This window comes from Protopterus annectens, chromosome 9.part0, assembly GCF_019279795.1.
Source record: "Protopterus annectens isolate FY-2018-M chromosome 9.part0, PAN1.0, whole genome shotgun sequence".
Lineage (NCBI taxonomy): Eukaryota > Metazoa > Chordata > Ceratodontiformes > Protopteridae > Protopterus > Protopterus annectens.
The window spans coordinates 1,537,071,668-1,537,089,793 of NC_056743.1; the positions used below are offsets into that span (position 1 = coordinate 1,537,071,668).

Here is an 18,126-nt window from a genome sequence, read left to right on the forward strand (position 1 = left end):
ACTCTTTATGAGGGGATGACGTGGACTGCAGTAGTTTCAGAGTCCTCCAACATCCACATACAGGTGGCATGTGTACTTACTATAGTAACTGTGTACCTATAATTGTGAAATGTTTCCTTATCAAGTACTTCATCAACATCAGTTGTAGCACCACCTCAGCAGACACCACATGGTCAGTGCTGACATTATAAATGTAGCACAAAATCAGTACTAAAAATAATCACACGCTGTGCTACACTGCAGCAGGCTTATGCAGACAGCAAAATGGCTATTGATGATAGGATCTACTTCACAAGGCCGAAATCCAAAACAACTGAAGACGAATTTGCACAGACAAAAAGAGCAAAATTTTAATTTACAGAATGGTAAAGTGTTTCTCAGAGTAAGTAAACACTTGCCCAACAGTTACATAAAAATACAAAACAATGTATCAAACCCACCCAGGTGGGGGCTTCACCCCCCCTCCAATGTAGGGGGCTGTGCCCCCCTCCCTGAATGTATACCAACTCCAGGATCGCACTACAGTGGGGAAAGGGCATATTCCCTGATGCTGGGTAAGTGTTTACTTACCCTGAGAAACACTTTACCATTCAGTAAATTAAAGTTTTGATCTTTTTGTCTCAGCAAATCCATCTTCAGTTATTTCAGATTTTGGCCTTGTGAAGGGGATCCTGATGATGATATTATTACTCTAACATTCATGATATGGCCACAGGGCAGTGGCATACAGTTGCAAAGTATACTGGTAGGGTCCCCTGTCCCACAGCAGGTGCAAAAGTCTGTACTGTGACACAAGCTCACACACTCATCTTAATGTGGAAATATCATTACAATAACGGGATGAAATACCACATGGCTCCACATCTCTTTCCTGTGAACACACTGAACCCCTTAATGAAAAGACAGCCCTTTCTGAGGTGCCCACTATCATGCCTATACACATGGGTGTTAGTTAACTATATCTTTCTCAGATAGCTCCACAGACATGCAAGACTTTATCTGACCAGCAGCAATTGTGCCATGACATAGTTCAGGTCCAGGCTACTGCCAATAAGAGTCAGGTAGAGAGGGTTACAGTGCCACAGGGCATATGTGAGGAAATTCACCAGTAAGGTAAAATGGTGAAGGTCGGGGTAATGCCATGATGATCCTCATGTGCAGTATGGACGCATAAATGGCAACCATGTCAGCCTCTGTATGCACACCAGTAAGATGTTACCAGACACACTGTGGGATTAGTACTGGATGTGGACGCAGGAGTGTCAACATGCATGGTGGATGAATAGCTCAGACATTACAGGTATTCAAACAAAGTGCTGCAGACATTCATGTGGATTCCTCCAAGAAGTAGACAGTTAGACCTCATCAAACTCTTGCATCATAGGTTCATAGGTTCATAGGTAGATACTGGGCTATCTGCTCGAAGGCATATATTAGCCCAGCCACGTTGTGCGGTATTCACCGCCCCTTTGGTTAGTTCCCTAGGCCCTTGATCTAGCAGCTAGTACTCTTGGCCCCTATCTAGTAGAGCTGTTGGTATGATCCCTGGTGTGAACTTTCTGTTACCCATCCACTCGTCAAGGTTCCTCTTGAAGAGTGATAGTGAGGGGCTCTGTCTTATGTAGATCGGGACCCTGTTCCATAGTAAGGGAAGTCTTAGTGAAGGGAATCTATCTCTCCAGCATGTTCTATTCATTGTTGTGCTGAGGTTTATATCCCTAGAGTGTGTAGCTCGAGTGGATTTGGTTTTGCTAAGATGGAGCATGTTCAACAGTTCTGGGTTGGACATGGCTCTGTATGTTAGACAGAGATCGCCTCTGAGAAGGCTGTATGCAACAGAGAAAATCCTTAATCATTATTATCATGGCGTAGAACCTCTGAGTCAACGTTGAGATCTCACAGTACAGTTATGTCATAGTTTCATAGGTGTGTACTAGGCTAATGGCCCTAGAGCATTTACAAGCCTAGCCCATAAAAGTGCCCTGGCATCATGGTGCCCAACGTTAGTTCCCAGTGCTTCTATTAAATGGAGCCACTGGAGTGATCCCTGGTGTGAATTTTCTATTTCCCATCGACTCATCAAGATTTCTCTTGAAGAGAGCCAGTGAAGTGCTTTGCTTGACATGTATAGGAAGTCTATTCCAGAGCATGGGCAGTCTCTGGGTTATGAGCCTGTCCCACCAGCATGTTCTGTTGATTGCGGTAATAAGGTTCAGGTCTCTGGAACATGTGGTGCAGAGGTATTGGTATTTCTTTAGATGTACCATTTCTAACAGCTGGGTCAGACATGCCTTTGCAAGTCAAGTAGAGATCGCCTCCTAGTAGATGATATGAGACAGAGAATAGCTGGAGTTTTTTGAGTCTGTCCATGTAGGACATGTGTTTAAGGCCTAGAATCCTCTTTGTGAGGTACGTTTGTGGCCTTTCCAGCTGTTGCATGTGTCGTGTCTAGTGAGGTACACGCCAAATGGGCCATTATATTCAATGACTGGCCTAATGAGGGAAGAGTAGAGAGAGATGATGACCTCTTTCTTCCTGGATGCAAAACCCTTGGTAATGAAATGTGCCACATAGAAGAGCTTTCTGACCACAGTGGCAATGTGGTGGTCAAAGGAGAGGTTGCTGTCAACCTGTGTCCCCAGATCTCTTATAATTCCTTCAGTGTTCAGTGAGCTCCCATCAATGTGATAATTAGTGGGAACTGAGTTTTTCCCAAAGGGGATGACGACACATTTTTTGGCATTAAGCTTAAGGCCATGGTTTCAACACCAGTCATTGGTCTCATTGAGGCCTCTCTGTAGGATGTCTACATCACTTGGGGAGTTAATAATGGCTCCCAGCTTACAGTCGTTTGTGAACTTCATCAGCCAGAGTCCCTCCGTGTTGGCCTGGACTTCTGAAAAGTATATGTCAAACAGGAGAGGACCCACAACCGATCCCTGTTGGACTCAGTTCATGACTGGTCAGCAGTCTGACTTGGAGTCCATTACTTTCACACTGCGGGTTCTATCTGTGAGGCAATTTGCAACCCACCTGGTGATATAGGGGTTGATGTCTAGTTTGGTGAGTTTATCAGTAATTCCTGAGTGGGGAATGGTATCAAAGGCCTTGGCCAGATCGAGGTAGGCTGTATGAACTGCCTTGTCCTCATCCACAGTTCTGGTGACTGACTCAAAGAAGTCAATCAGGTTGAGCAGGCATGATCTACCTTTCACAAAACCAAACTGCGTGGGATCTAGAGTTTGGAGATTCATTATATCCTTGTTAATTAGGTCCATGATAATGTGCTCCATAGCTATACATATCAGACTCATCAGGCTAATGGGGCAATAATTCCCTGGGTCTGTAGTTACTCCACCTTTATGGTGAGGGATGACTGTGGCAGTGCACCATTCAGTAGGGACAAAGCCTGAGGTGAGGCTGTGATTGAACAGGGCACACAGATGTGATGCCAGTTCACTTTGTAGTTCATGTAGAAAACATCCAGGAATATTGTCGGGTCCCATGGAAGCTGTATTCTTGGCCTTGGACAATGCAGCTTTAACCTGTGCTGCAGTAATGCTGAGTGCCTGGCATTCCTCCAGTATTGTGATTGGTCCTTTGGGAGGGTAAAGAAGGCACTGAATCTATTGGCCAGTATGCTAGCAATATCTGTTGGCTCAGTATAGGAGATACCATTGTGCAGTAACTCAGAGTAAACCTGGGTATTGCCATGGAGATTCTTGATATAACTATAGAAGGCTTTGTGGTTGCTTTTAGTGTCTGCCGCAATTCTGCCTTCATAGCTGGCTTTAGCGGTTTTGATGAGGGATCTCAACTTTTTGTTGAGGCTGTTAAAGTAGTTTTTCCAGTCTTGGGACTTCACCTTTTTCTGCAACAGTTTCTTCCTTCTATTGTAGAGTTTATTAATGGCAGGGGACCACCAGATTGGCTTCCTTTTTTGGAGGAGAGCATCTTGGTTCTGTCGGGTATGGCTAGTTCCATGCATTTATGTACATGTTCATACAGTGCATTGGTGTATGATTCGGCAGTCAACGGCTTTCATTGACATGGGTGCCATAAAGTTAGCCACCTCTGTTTTTAGGAGCCCAAAGTCAGCTTTGGAGACGTTTTTCATGGTGGTTACCTTTGTGGGGGTGTGTGGGTGAGATGTGGATTTCCATGGTGATTAGTCGAATCTAACCCGGGAGGGATTGACTATTGGTGTACAGCAACAGTTGCCCATATTTGTAATAACCAGAACAAGGATGTTGCTTCCTCTAGTGGGGGTAAGAATGAGCTGGTCTAGGGCATTGAAACTGATGAATTCCAGAAAGCGGTGGGCCAGTGTATTGGTGCATGAGTAGTTTTTCCAATTGATGGATGGGTAGTTGAAGTCTCCTATTATGAGAGTGTTGGGTTGGACCCTAATAGTTTCCAGGGTGCTTAGGAATGTGGAGTGAGAGTCTTGGGACATGGTTGGAGACCTATAGCAGGCTATGACCCGAATTGCCGTCTTACCCAATGTTAGTTGTACCTGAAATATCTCAGATGCATTATGCTGGGCTACTAGTCTGGAGGTGTGCATATCCTTTATGAATATGGAGACACCACTGCCTTTGGAGCTTCGGTCCATGCTATGGGGTCGAAAGGTGTGTAAAGACTTATATCCTGGTAGTGCAGGGGTTCTTTCTGCTGCTTTAAACCAGGTCTCCATTACAGCACAAGTGTCGATGTTCTCCATTTTGAGGAGTGCTTTGAGCAAGTCCATCTTGAGATTTAGACTTATAGCATTGAGCAGCATAACCCTCAGATTGCATTCAGTTATAGCTGTTATAGTGGTTATTTGGTCTTTGGAACATCTCCTAAAAAGGCACTATAGGGGTGGCAAGAGCCTTAGCCAGTATCCGGAAACCCAGGCGTGACAGATGCAGGCCATCTCTGGCAAAGCATTGAGGTTTGTCAATCATATCATCCCAAGTAGACAGATACTGCATCCCCTTAGAATGACACCAGAAGCTTAGCCAATTGTTGAAGTCAAACATTTTCTGCTTGTACTGCGGTATCATTCTGGGCAACGGTAGGATGCTGCTCAGGGCTAGGGTCATACCTGCCTGGGCCACATAGTCTGAGAGCTCCTCCATCTCTCTTTTCATTAGTCCAGGGAGGTGCATCTCAGGTCATTCACACCCACATGGACAGTGACAGAGTCATACTTGTACTTGTTGTGGAGTGACCTGAGTGCATGAGTTATGTGTTGGAATTCTGGCACCTAATAGACAGCTGACTGTTACCATCTCCTTATTCAACCTAGTCAGTGGGACAGCAGTGTGCCTCCCTATTGAGTTACCTATGATTAGTGTATTGGGCAAGCTGTTTTGCCTTAGGGGCTTAGGTTGAAGGGCGCACTGTTTAGGTGAACTATGTGTCTTGCAGTTTGTGCTGTGTTGTGGTGGTCATGTGTGTTTCTGCCTTTAAGGTCTCTGCTGTTTGGGTAGATTTCTATTGAGATCCTCTGTGAAGGTAGGTATGTGGTTTGTGTTTTTATGTGAGATCTGTGATGGTGGGTGTTCTGGAGGGCTAAGTGTTGCATGTGTTGTGGTGCAAGTGTTGACCTTCTCCTCTTGACCAGCTATTCCGGTCTTGGCATGAGAGTGCATGACTTCCAATTTGGATATATAAGTGCATCTCTCACAAGTCTGAGTGTTGAGAGGTAAGAGGAGAGGGTTGTCTGTGTACATGAGGCAGTTGCTACACTGCCTTAGAATACCCAAATTCACCAGGTTAATAGGGGAAAGAACAGGGTATTGACCTTTAGACATGCCAGGAGGGATGGTCATTATTACTAAGTACTGGTGCTGTTTCCTTATATATTCCTTTTACAGGAAAAATGACACTCAAGTTGTCTGAGTCTGTACAGAGCACTGCCAAACACTTCAGGGGAAACTAATACATAGACCTTGAAATTTTAAGGATGAAGTATCTAGGCAGATATTCTGAAGTTACAAAGAAATCAAGCAGTACTTATTGAAAAATAAAGAATTATCTTGTCAAGAGTGATGAAAACAGGGGAGTTGCATGAATGGCTACTGCCTGGCTACTACTAATGCTGGTCTCAGCACAGCTTCACTCTGTTGGTATGCAATACTCCTTTGCTTCTTCTCTCACCAGAAGCAAAATGTTTGCATCAATCCCAAGAAGAGAAGCAGGCCATGGCCTGTTTGGTGATCTACAGTCTTGTCCCAGATGATGCAAGGGTCTGCAGGCTTGTAGCCTTTTTCTGGTAGATGCTTTGAATAGCAACCAGACTAATCAGGTACATTAAACACAGACACTTGCTCTCCAATCAGAAAGAGTCAGGAATCAATACACTCTTCTCCTACTCTCACCAGGATCAGAATATAAACACAGATTCCACGCTGTCACTTATAAAGCAGTTATTAAGCTTTCTGGTGATCAGCAGTCTCCAGGAAATAATGTAACTGCACTCCTTCACTCACCAGGAGAAAACAGAAGCACTTATCCCAAAATAACTACTGAGAGGAAAAATGTGGGCTCTCCAATAACTGGTGGTCTTGTAATAGAATCTTAAAGGTAAGATGAAAAAATGGTTTATCTTAAACACTGCAGTGTGCACTAGAGGAGTTATATGTGAAAGTAGGTAACTTAAGTTTTACCTGTCTAAAAAGTTAAGTTTTAGTGGAGAGTCACTATTTTTAAAACAGCAAGATAGATTGAAAGGGGTGGTCAGTTTTGTATTCTGGTACTATGGAATACAGTAGGATGGCCAATAAATTTAAATAGTTGAAGGGGAGTGATTTCTCAAAATAATAATATTGTGCTTACTCACACCAGCCAGTAAAAGCAGAGAGGAACTGAGATATATGGTCAAATTAATGTAAGGGGCAAGCAACTAGAAGGACAGTGGTGTTTAAGAACACAACAGTAACAGTATGGGAGGGTGGGAAAATTTCTGTCTGACTCACAAGAGACAGAATGTGGTCTTTTTTCAAGTTTTAATATGCAGAATACAAGTAAAACACAGTGTAAAGAAAACAAGTCACAGTATACAAAATAGAAAAAGAAAACAAGTCACAGTATACAAAATAGAAAAAGGCAATAAAGTAATACAGAATAAAACAAATAAAAAGCAACTTAACCTTTCCCTCACAACAAACTGTATCAGAGTCTGGGTGAGCCTTATCAGTCAGTACCAACAGACTCCCTTGCATCCAGTAGATCCTATTAACAAAGCAACTCAGCATCGAGCTTACATGCTAGCATTTGCTCACTACCTTTGAGACCATCATCTACACTACTTTTAGGTGACATTATGAATGCTACCTTCCAAATGTAACTCAAAGTTTCAAGTGCTGAAAAGGGTTACTGAGCAGGAAAATATTTTACAGGGTGGCATCACATCACACTTGCTGAAATGCTGCACTTACCATTGTGTTTCTGAAAAAGGAAAGAAAAAGGGTAACAGATGTAGCAGTAGAACATTTTATGATGAAAAATAAAATACTTTTGCATTTCCAACTAAATACAGCTTCAGTGACGTATCCACTCTAGCACTTAGACTACAGCAAAATACTTTAGTCATAACACCTGCTACTTCACAATTCCTCTAGACTCTGCCAGTATAACTAGTACTTGTGCCATTGACCACTGAACACTACAAATGATGATGGTTATTAACATATCAGCAAATAATTTGTTTAGGAAATGTGAAGAAATGTCTGTTGTACAGTGTAAGTTGACCATGCAACACTCAGCATAGACTACAAGTAACACTGCATGCACCAAGTACTATCTTTATAACTTTACATTGTGATTTCATAGCCTATAGTTGTGTATTAGATGCTGCATGTTCATTTGTGCATTTGTGTATTGTGCACAAGCCTGCCAGAGGGGTCACCATGTTGCTGCCATCAGCTGACCATCATTACTATCATCACTGGTGGGATAAATGATAGCAGATGCTGCACTGTTACTATCACTGACTGGCTGTGGCATTATTGTATCACATGTACCTCCCTGGACTACATGAAAAGAGACATAAAGGAGCTCTCTGAGCATGTAGCCCAGGCCGGTATGACCCTGACCTTGAGTAGCATCTTACCCTCACCAAGAATGATGCCACAATATGAAGACAAGATGATCAATTTCAACAATTGGCTTAAGTACTGGTGTCATTCAAAGGGGATCCAATGCCTGTCAGCTTGGGATGATATGCTCGACAAGACACGATGCTTCGCTAGGGACGGCTTGCACCTGTCACCCCTGGGCTTTCGGATATTGGCAAAGGCTCTTGCTACCCCCATAGTGCCTTTTTTAGGCAAGGCTCAAAGACAAACCCACCTCCATAGGTATCACAAGGGATAAGAAACTAAGAGTAATGCTACTCAACGTCAGAAGTCTAAACCTTAAGATGCATGCACTCGAAACTCTCCTTAGCATGGAGAACATCGATATCTGTGCAGTAACAGAAACCTGGTTCAGGGCTCCCGAGAGCACCCCAGCACTACCAGGTTATACCTCATACCATGCTTTTCGGCCCCAAAACTTGGACCGAACCACAAAAGGAGGGGTATCGATATTCATCAAAGATACCCACACCTCCAGGTTGGTGGCAAAGCACAAAGCATCAGAGACTATCCATGTGCAACTAACAGTGGGTAAAACTGCCTTCCAGTTTATAGCCTGCTACAGACCACCCTCCCAAACCCAGGAACCCCACTCAGCCTTCCTGAGAACACTGGAAAATATGAAGGTCTCTCCAAACACCATTATATTGGGTGACTTCAACTACCCAAACATAGACTGGGAGCATTACTCTAGTTCCAACACCTAGGCCAAAGGTTCCTAGAATTTATATACTCAAATGCTATGGAACAACTTGTTACCACTCCCACAAGAGGGGAAAACATACTGGACCTGATCATCACCAACATGGGGACTCTATGCTCCAGACCAGAAGTGTATCCCTCACTGGTAAGATCAGACCATAAACTAATCTCACTGGATATTTACATCCCGACCCCACCCCCTGCCCAGAAAACCACAGTGAAAAACTTCTCTAAAGCAAATTTCACACTCCTCAAAACTGAGGTGGAATCCTTCAAAGCCCCCGGGCCTGTGGAAAATACGGCCCAGACCACAGAATCCTTTATAAATGCATTCTATGAACACCTTCAGGAATGCATGGATCCCAAATAAAACCAAGACCCAATCCTCCAAAGGCAGACGTCCTGTCTGGTGGACCCCACAAACTATACAATAGAAGGAGGAAGCTACTAAATGATAGAGCAAAATCCCAAAAAGGGAAGGCATCACTGATTAGTATTAGCAAAAAACTATGGGCACACATAAAATTGTCTAAGGCCAGCTTTGAGAGAAAAATTGCACAGGACACTAAGGATAATCACAAGGCTTTCTTTAGTTATGTTAGGGACCTGGGTGGTAATTCCCAGATATGCTCAGAATTAGTCCAAAATGACAAAAAATACACCGAACCCACAGACATTGCCAACATCCTAGCTGACAGGTTCAGCGAAAACTTCCCCCTCCCCACCAAAAGGGCAAACATCTATCCCAGCAGAGTGCTGCCCCCCTGACATCTCAGATGCTCAGGTAAGAGCTGCCCTCTCCAAAGCAAAACACACCGCGTCAATGGGACCAGATGGTGTCCCGGCTGCGTCCTACATGAACTCCAAGAAGAGCTAAACCCAAACATAAAACTACTGTTCAATCTCAGCCTTACTACAGGATATGTGCCCAAAGAGTGGCGTACAGCAACAGTGGTCCCTCTCCATAAAGGTGGTGCCTCAATGGATCCTGGAAACTATCGCCCCATAAGCCTGACTAGCTTGGTCTGCAAAGCTATGGAAAGGATCATCATGGACCTCATAAATAAAGATATTGGGGACCTACAAACACTGGATCCTACCCAGTTCGGCTTTGTTAAGGGCAGATCCTGCCTCTTAAACCTGGTTGATTTCTTTGAAACAGTCACCAAGACCATTGATGAGGGAAGGTGGTCCACACAGCCTACCTGGACTTCGCAAAAGCCTTCGATACAATACCCCACTCGGGCATTATAGATAAGCTCACCAGCTTAAATATAAACCCCTATGTCACTAGATGGATTGCAAACTGGCTCAAGGACAGAACCCACATGGTTAGAATTGCTGGAGCCATGTCAGACTCCAAACCAGTTACAAGTGGTGTCCCACAAGGCTCAGTCCTGGGACCTCTCTTGTTCGGTATATATTTCTCGGAGGTACAGGCCAACACGGAAGGACTGTGGCTGACCAAGTTCACAGATGACTGCAAACTGGGCCAGCCAACACAAGCATCCCCCAAAAGGGCCTCATAGAAACAGACAACTGGTGCCAGAGCCATGGCCTCAAGCTAAATGCCAAAAGTGTATAGTCATCCCCTTTGGCAAAAACAAAGTGCTCACAAATTACCACATAGGTGGTAATCCATTAAGTACAGAAGAAGTAATTTGGTAATTTGGGACCTGGGGACCCAAGTTGATAGCAATCTCTCATTTGACAACCACGTGGCCAAAGTGGTTAGAAAAACATTTTATATAGCCCACCTAATCATGAAGGGATTCACATCTAGATTGGGGAGGTCATCGTGCCTCTTTACTCATCCCTCATCAGGCCCATAATTGAGTACAATGCCCCTTTTGGGATGTACCTTACCAGACACCTGCAGCAACTGGAAAGACCCCAAAAGTACCTCACCAAGAGGATCAAAGGGCTCAAACAGATGCCATATGCTGCCCAGTTAAAGAAACTCCAGCTCTACTCAGTGGCATACCACCTGTTCAGAGGCGATCTGTGCCTGACATATAAAGCCATGTCCAACCCGGAATTAATGGACATGCTGCACCTCAGAAAATCCAAATCCCATCGAGCTACGCGCTCAAGAGACTTGAACCTCAGCACTGAAATAAATAGTACATGCTGGAGGGACAGATTCATAACCCAGAGGCTCCCTTCACTCTGGAATAAAATCCCAGTCCAGGTTAGGCAGAGTCCCTCATTGACTCTCTTCAAGAGGAATCTTGATGAGTGGATGGGAGATCGTAGGTTTACCCCGGGTATCACTTCTGTGTCACTGTTAGACAGAGGCACAGTATACTAACCTCGAAAAAGGGCATAGCAAAATAAATTTAAAATAGGTGGCGAAAGCCAAACACATTCTGGCTAGGCTTATAAATGCCCTAGGGCAGATAGCCTAGTATGAACCTATGAACCTATGAACCTATGATGCATGATCATGTCATGCAGAATGCAGCATGTGGTAAGCATCCTGCATGCAACACCAGGCTCATACTGAATGGCCTCCCTTGACTTATCCAGGCAAATGAAACAGGTTTTGAGCAGGCAAAACCCCTGCTGACTATCCATACCTGGAAGAGAGTAGTGTTAAACCACTCCTCACTAGCTCAGTCTAGGTTATGGCTGGTGGCATTAGTTAAGGTTAAGTGGGTAGTCTGCATCTCCTGAAAAGCAACAGGGAAGGGACACATAATAAAGGGGCATTAGTCACTATGGTTAACAACATTAGAACAGTCTGCACTTACCAGGAAGCTGACCATGAGGAATTCAACCAGCAGGAAAGTGGTAGTATAGTGAACTTGTCTGCCATATTTGGGAATCATGGGCACTTCAAGGATGCTGGGGAAATACATTTCATCACAAACCACCTGGCAGTTGATTGAATGGTAGCCCTTCCTGTTATGGTATTCTCCCCTCGTGGTCCAGATTGGGCTCTTCAGGCAACATGGATGCAATCTATCCCATCAAGCATGTCAGGAAAGTGTGTCATTCCACAGAACCCATGCAAGGTACTGGCTTAGTCCTGTAGTGACACTGGAAAATAGATATACGTATCTATATGTACCAAAAGTATATTGAGAAACTACTACATTTTCCTCAATGCAGAAGCATATGAGATACCCAACATGCCCCCAGTCTGACTCTGAAAGATCCCCATAACAAGCATAATTGGAATTCTTTATACCTTGGTTTCCACAAATATAGGAAGGCTGTGCTTTCCCCCACTTTCATTTGTGGGTCATACAACCTCACCAAAGCACTTATCATATCCTTATCCACTTTAAAGCTATCCGGTAACTCTTGTTCAGCAAAGTTAAGTGAGTTATTCTGCCCATACCTCCTTCTCCTAGGCCGATGTGTGCCTCTAAGAGTACTGGGTTTTGGTATGGCAAAGGCAAGCACCTCAAAGTGGGACTCATTATGTTTTACAGCAAAACCGAGCATCTTAATTGATTGTAAAGTGACTGGAAACGACAGGTTTACAATGCAGTTACACATCAAAAAGTGACCATAAATCACAAAAGGAGGGAAGAGAGTCACATTTACACAAGTACGTCACAGATATGTCACAAATTGTTCATTTGTAGCACATTTTTCTCCATTTGCAAAAGATTTTTTTAAAGCAGTTTCTAACTGCTGTACGTAAGTACAGCCCACATCTTTGTATCATTTATCACGCGCACTTTTGTGCTACCAGCGCACATCCGCAGTGAATCTTTCAAACATGAAATTCCTTTTTGTCCATTTGTAAAAAAGCTTTGCACATTTTCACAAGTGCATTCAGGAGTCTTAGGCAGAAAACATTTTCAGAAGGAAAATAGTGTGTATTTTGCAAAATATAATAGGTACTGCAAATATCTAAAGTGGTTTTAGTAAAAAATATAAAGCATTTATTTTCATTATTATATTTAAATGTGATATAGTTATTGGCTGCCATGATGTTTATATTAGCAACTTCTAACATGTGGGTTATGTTAATGAGAGATATTTACAACAAACTCATTTGGCAATGTGTGGCTGGGACAAGATTGTATCCGATGGCGCCACCATATGATGATGGGTGTTGCCACGCTTTTCCAAAGCATAATAATAAATCCCTTTTCTCTTCTCAGTGCTGGTGGTACCATTTTGCTCTTGTAATTCACCCAGTTATGTCACCTTATGTCTTAAGACATGCTGTCATTGCTCTGGAAATGGTCTTCTGTGTTGTAAAAGTGCTATAGAAAACAGCTACCTAAATATATTTGTTATTTAGTCACTTAGTCAATCTATCTCTTCATGACCTCAAAGACTTTAACATACCTGGCTTGCTTGTCCACCACTGCTTTTTTAAAATTGTATATATTTATATTTATTAATACTGTCTATCCATCTTACCCTCTCTTGCTCCTTTCTTATTCTGCCCTTGATCTTTCCCATCATCACTATCTTCTCTAGAAAGTTCCGTCTTCACCTTATGTGGCTATAATTTTAGTTATACTGTAAGGCCTTCCAGTGAGCAGTCTAGGTATATTTCCTTAAGTGTTGACTGATTTGATCTTCTTGCAGTCCACAGAATTTTCAATGGTCTTGCCCAACAACACAGCTCAAAAACATCAGTTTTCTGGTGAACATCCTTACTTACAAGTCCAGCTATTACAGTCAGATGTTATTACTAGGAAAAGCATAGCTTTGTCTATATGGACCTTTACTGACAATGTGATAGCTTTTCTTTACTAATAACCATAGCTGACCTTAGGCATAGGCCAACTAGGCGGCCGCCTAGGGCTCCTGTCTAGCAGGTGCTTTTCCAGTATTTATCTGGTGTAAGTAGACCAGGATGGGGACACTTGATGGTGTGGGGGGCACCTTGGAGTCCTTTTACCTAGTGCACCAGTTGACCCAAAGCCAGAATTTCCATAGGTTTCCTTCTAAGAAGCAAGTGCCTTTTAATACCAGAGATGCAGTCACTGTCGGCAGAGATATCTGAGTCTAGGAAACCTCTGACACCATCTCCACTTTTTCCTGATCTGATTTAAAAAAATGATAGAAATAATGATACATCTTAGTTTTTGATGTTAAACAGGAAACCGTTTTTTTTTTTTTTTTACTTTCTACTTTCTCCTCAGTTTCAGCCATCAGAGTGTATAGTTTACATATCAAAGATTGTTAATATTTCACCTGACAATTTTGATTCCAGCATCTGATTCACTTAACCCAGTATTTGTCAGGGCAAGACACACAGGGGTGCACACATTGGCTCTAGGTGTAACACCCTGACCCTGTGTAAAATGGGAAAAACAGGGCTGATGATTTGCTTGATATATTTATAATATAAATTAAATAAGTAAGATGACAAAATGCAGCCTTGTTGTGCTTCTTTTCCAATCTTGAACTAATCAGTTGTTCCTTACTTGGTTCTAACCATTGCTTCTTGATCAGTATAAAGATCCCTCAGGAGACAAATAAGACATACTGGGATCCCAATTTCTCTAATACCCTGATACAGTTTGTTATTGAAAATACAGTCAAAGGTATTAGAGAAGAAAATCCAGCAGAAGTAATTTGGGGGATTCCCGTGTTTTCTCTATTATCCAGCAGATGTTATCAATTTGATATCCGATGCCTTTACCTTTTATAAAACCAACTTGTATATCTGTCAGTTATCAGTCAGTCTGTATACTGCTGGCATGTAACTTGCAGGAGCTTAAGCATAACCTTACTACCATGTGAAATAAGTGCAGTTTTTCAATAATTTGAGCACTGTTTAGCATTGCTGTTTTTTGGACCATAATATAAGTTAACTTTTCCAAAAATGTACTTCACTAAAAAAAACACACAAAAACTCCATTTAGCCATATCTACACTCAGTTTCTAATAAAAAAGACTGAGAAAATCATTCAATTGCTTGAGGCAAGAAGTAGAAATTTACTAAAATAAATATCTAAAGATATTAGAAGTTCATTGAAGTTGTTTGCTTAACCAGCTCAGTGGGCTGTCCTCACTCTGGAGTAATGTAATCCTTGTCATCAGCAAAGCTCAGAAACAGAACAAAGTCACTTAGAGACATCACAACAAGATGTTTCAAGGAACCAGCAACTGCCATGACTGGTGCAGGGGAACATCATGGCTGCATCCTCGATGCAAATCAATAGGAACTTGCAAGTGCTGTAGTTTGGAATATCATAATGATATAGTCTGGACTATGTTTAGGTGCAGTATCTCCACAGTACATAGCTGCACCATGGCAAAAGTCTAATCATAGGGAATGGATTGAATGGAAAATGGTTCATCTGAAAGCAGGATGAAAACAAACTTCATACACAACACACTTCTGATGCACCTGTAATCTCTAACGTCAGATGAAATAAAAGGGACATGATCTGATAAATGGATGGACTTCATAATCTAAAACATCAAAATGACAAAACAGGAAAGACCTAACAAAAAAAACTGACCAACTAATCACAATATACAAATGACACATGTATACCATCATAAAACTTAGTTGAATTACTTGAAACACAAAAATGTGACTTGAAGCAGGTTTAAAGGGAGCATTACTGACTGCATATTTGTTAATAGATTCTACTGCTTTGCATAAGACAAACCACACCCCATACCCACTCCCAGTGTATTGACTATGCCAACCCACTTCCCTGCTGTGTATTCCCACTTTAATTTCACACTTGACCAGGGAAGTGGAATACTTTAGTCTTCTGAGGCACAAGAATTCCAGTTTCATCCACCAGTTTAATCATGGGAGAGAATATATAGAAAGGCAGAGTAAAATGACCCCCCCCCCCACACACACACACATAGAAGATATGGGGGACTTGCCCCACTTCCCTGCAAAATGGCCAGATAATATGTGCTTCAACTTACTAGAATTATGCAGTAAAGATAGGCTGGCTCAGGTCTGTGAATATTGTATTTTCATAGAATTGTAGCTTTAAGAAATGCTACTATCTGATATTGAAAGTGAGGGTGTTTTATCTCGCTGGTTTGCACATAAAATTTTATGATAAACATAATCTTTATTTATACTGTGTAACCTGCTCTGTTTAGAACAAGCTCTGTTCAGCAATGTCTGCTTGTCAGCTTTTTAAATATTTCTACAAGTACAAATGATATGAAATATATTTATGAAAATACACATTATGAACAGAGTGGCAGAGTAACACACAGGACTGATTTAATATTTTGAAATTCAGAATTTTGTGTCATGATTTCAGCTATTCATGATAATATACTTGTGATTGTGTGAATCATTCTTCTAATGTTCAGGATTATAATACAAATAATTTTTCATGCAGGCATCTGCTACTGTGCAGGATAGAGGGAGTGCTTCACACAGCAATACACTACGTGTGGAAATGATGACGCCATAATCTTGCACCATAAGAGCATGCTGCTGTACAATATAAGATTTCAGCATGCCCACTGCTAGGAAGAACATAGTAAGTGGTAAGACAGAGTCAACTACAATAAAATGGTTGGGCAGCTTGCTCAACACCAACAGTTAACTGATTTTGACCTCTATCTTTCCTCTAACGTGGAATTCCTGGGACTGAAGCTTCTGTATAAATTTGTGCCTTATGGGAATGTTAAGTAAAGATGAAAATATATCTCTAAATGATCAGTCTTAGTAATCATATTAAGTGCTTTAGTCAAGATGTTCATATAGGTGGCCAGTTTATCAACAGTCATTGTGAATTCAGAAAAAGGGGGTTAATTCCTGTAGTGGCCTGTTCCAAGTATGTGACCTTACAGATGACATTTAAGAGCTATGTACTTACTTTTTTTTTGCTGCTGTAAATAGGCCTCATGTCTACAAGTTCAACATTAGTTTGCAAAGAGATATATTTTAATCAGATGGAGGGAATATTCAGTGCTCTGCGGCAAACAAAAATCATTTGTAAGACAAAGTTCAGGAGACATGAATTTAACAATTGCAGAATATAGTCTTCCTAACAAAGATAGATGAACTTAAATTACATCATCTATAAGTGCTTCTAGGAAAGAAGCTTACAAATAAGGAAATGCTGAAATGCATCACTGGCTGCTCATCTGACACAGGAATCACTCTGACATAGTAACAGCTGGTTCTGCCTGCTTTAGTAAAACCACCCCCTTAACTACAGGCTCACATCAGGAAGACTATATCACCAACTCTTTCCTTCCATGTTATCTGACCCTGTGATTATGTTTCTGAGAGGGGGATTGGCTCTCAGACAGAACTCTTCATCTTGCATAATACAGCTCATCTCATATGACTTCTCTTTTTAACAATTTCTGAAACGTTACAAAATTAAGTGGAAACCAGCTCACAGAATGCACAGATACTGGCAACATTAGAGAATACAATACTTCAAGGTACTTAAAAGAACATGTACAAACTTTCTTTCATGTTATTCAGAATATTTCCTAATATGCTGTTCTCACACCCCTTTCTTGGCACCCTCCCGTGGCATAATTTATAGCATTTTGTAATTACAACTGACTTTTTATTACAAAATGGAATCCAAATCCAGAATGTGACTGCGGTAACATATTTCTGTCTTTCTTCTCTCACACAAATCATGGTGATCATACTGTAGCTTTAGGTCTGCACAATACCAAGGCCAGCTGTTACTGATATTTCTCCTTGACATTTAGTCTTGTATACTCCCAGATCCGATGCAGTAGACATGTGGTATGAAAGCAAGTGGCCTCACTACAGGAGCAGCAGAGACCATCTGAAAAGTCACAGTATCAAGCCCCTCCCTTCAGGTGGTTTCCAGCATTTGCAGTATTGTCAGTGTGCTTGAAACTATACGACTATGTCATTGCAAGCGACTACTCCTACGTTCTCCTGTCTTAGAGGTCACAAGCTCATGTAAACCGAGCAAGTGATACAGTCAGACTGAGCCCATATTCCTCACACTTAATAAACTACAAACCATACCAGTACCACTATGTGTTGATCAATATAATGCGCTGGACAATTTAGAAGCTCATCTACATACTTGAGCAAACTATGCCCTCTCACCACAGAATTTCTAGGCCCTTGAAAGAAAATACAAAAAACACCTACATTCATTATCACTGCAAGACATTTCAGGAATTGCACAGATTTGTCTTTAAGAAAATGATACAAGAAACCTTTTCACTGTAAACTACTGATCTCAGTATTTTTTCTGCTCTGCATTTGCACAAAACATTGCACTGCCATAACATAATTAATATTCCAATACAGAGATGTGATATATACAGCTATTGCAGCTTCAGGAGTTACTGTAGTGCAACCATAATCACATATCTGCAGCAG

The 18,126-nt window shown here is 41.8% G+C and overlaps 1 long non-coding RNA gene across 1 annotated transcript in view; it reads left to right on the forward strand.

The window, feature by feature from the left end:
* Positions 1 to 17,278, forward strand: part of LOC122812167 — a 647,623-nt gene extending 630,345 nt beyond the window's left edge. The window contains exon 4 of the long non-coding RNA XR_006366342.1: positions 16,133 to 17,278. This is a non-coding gene — a long non-coding RNA (uncharacterized LOC122812167). The remainder of the gene's footprint in view (positions 1 to 16,132) is intronic.
* Positions 17,279 to 18,126: the final 848 nt, after the last annotated feature.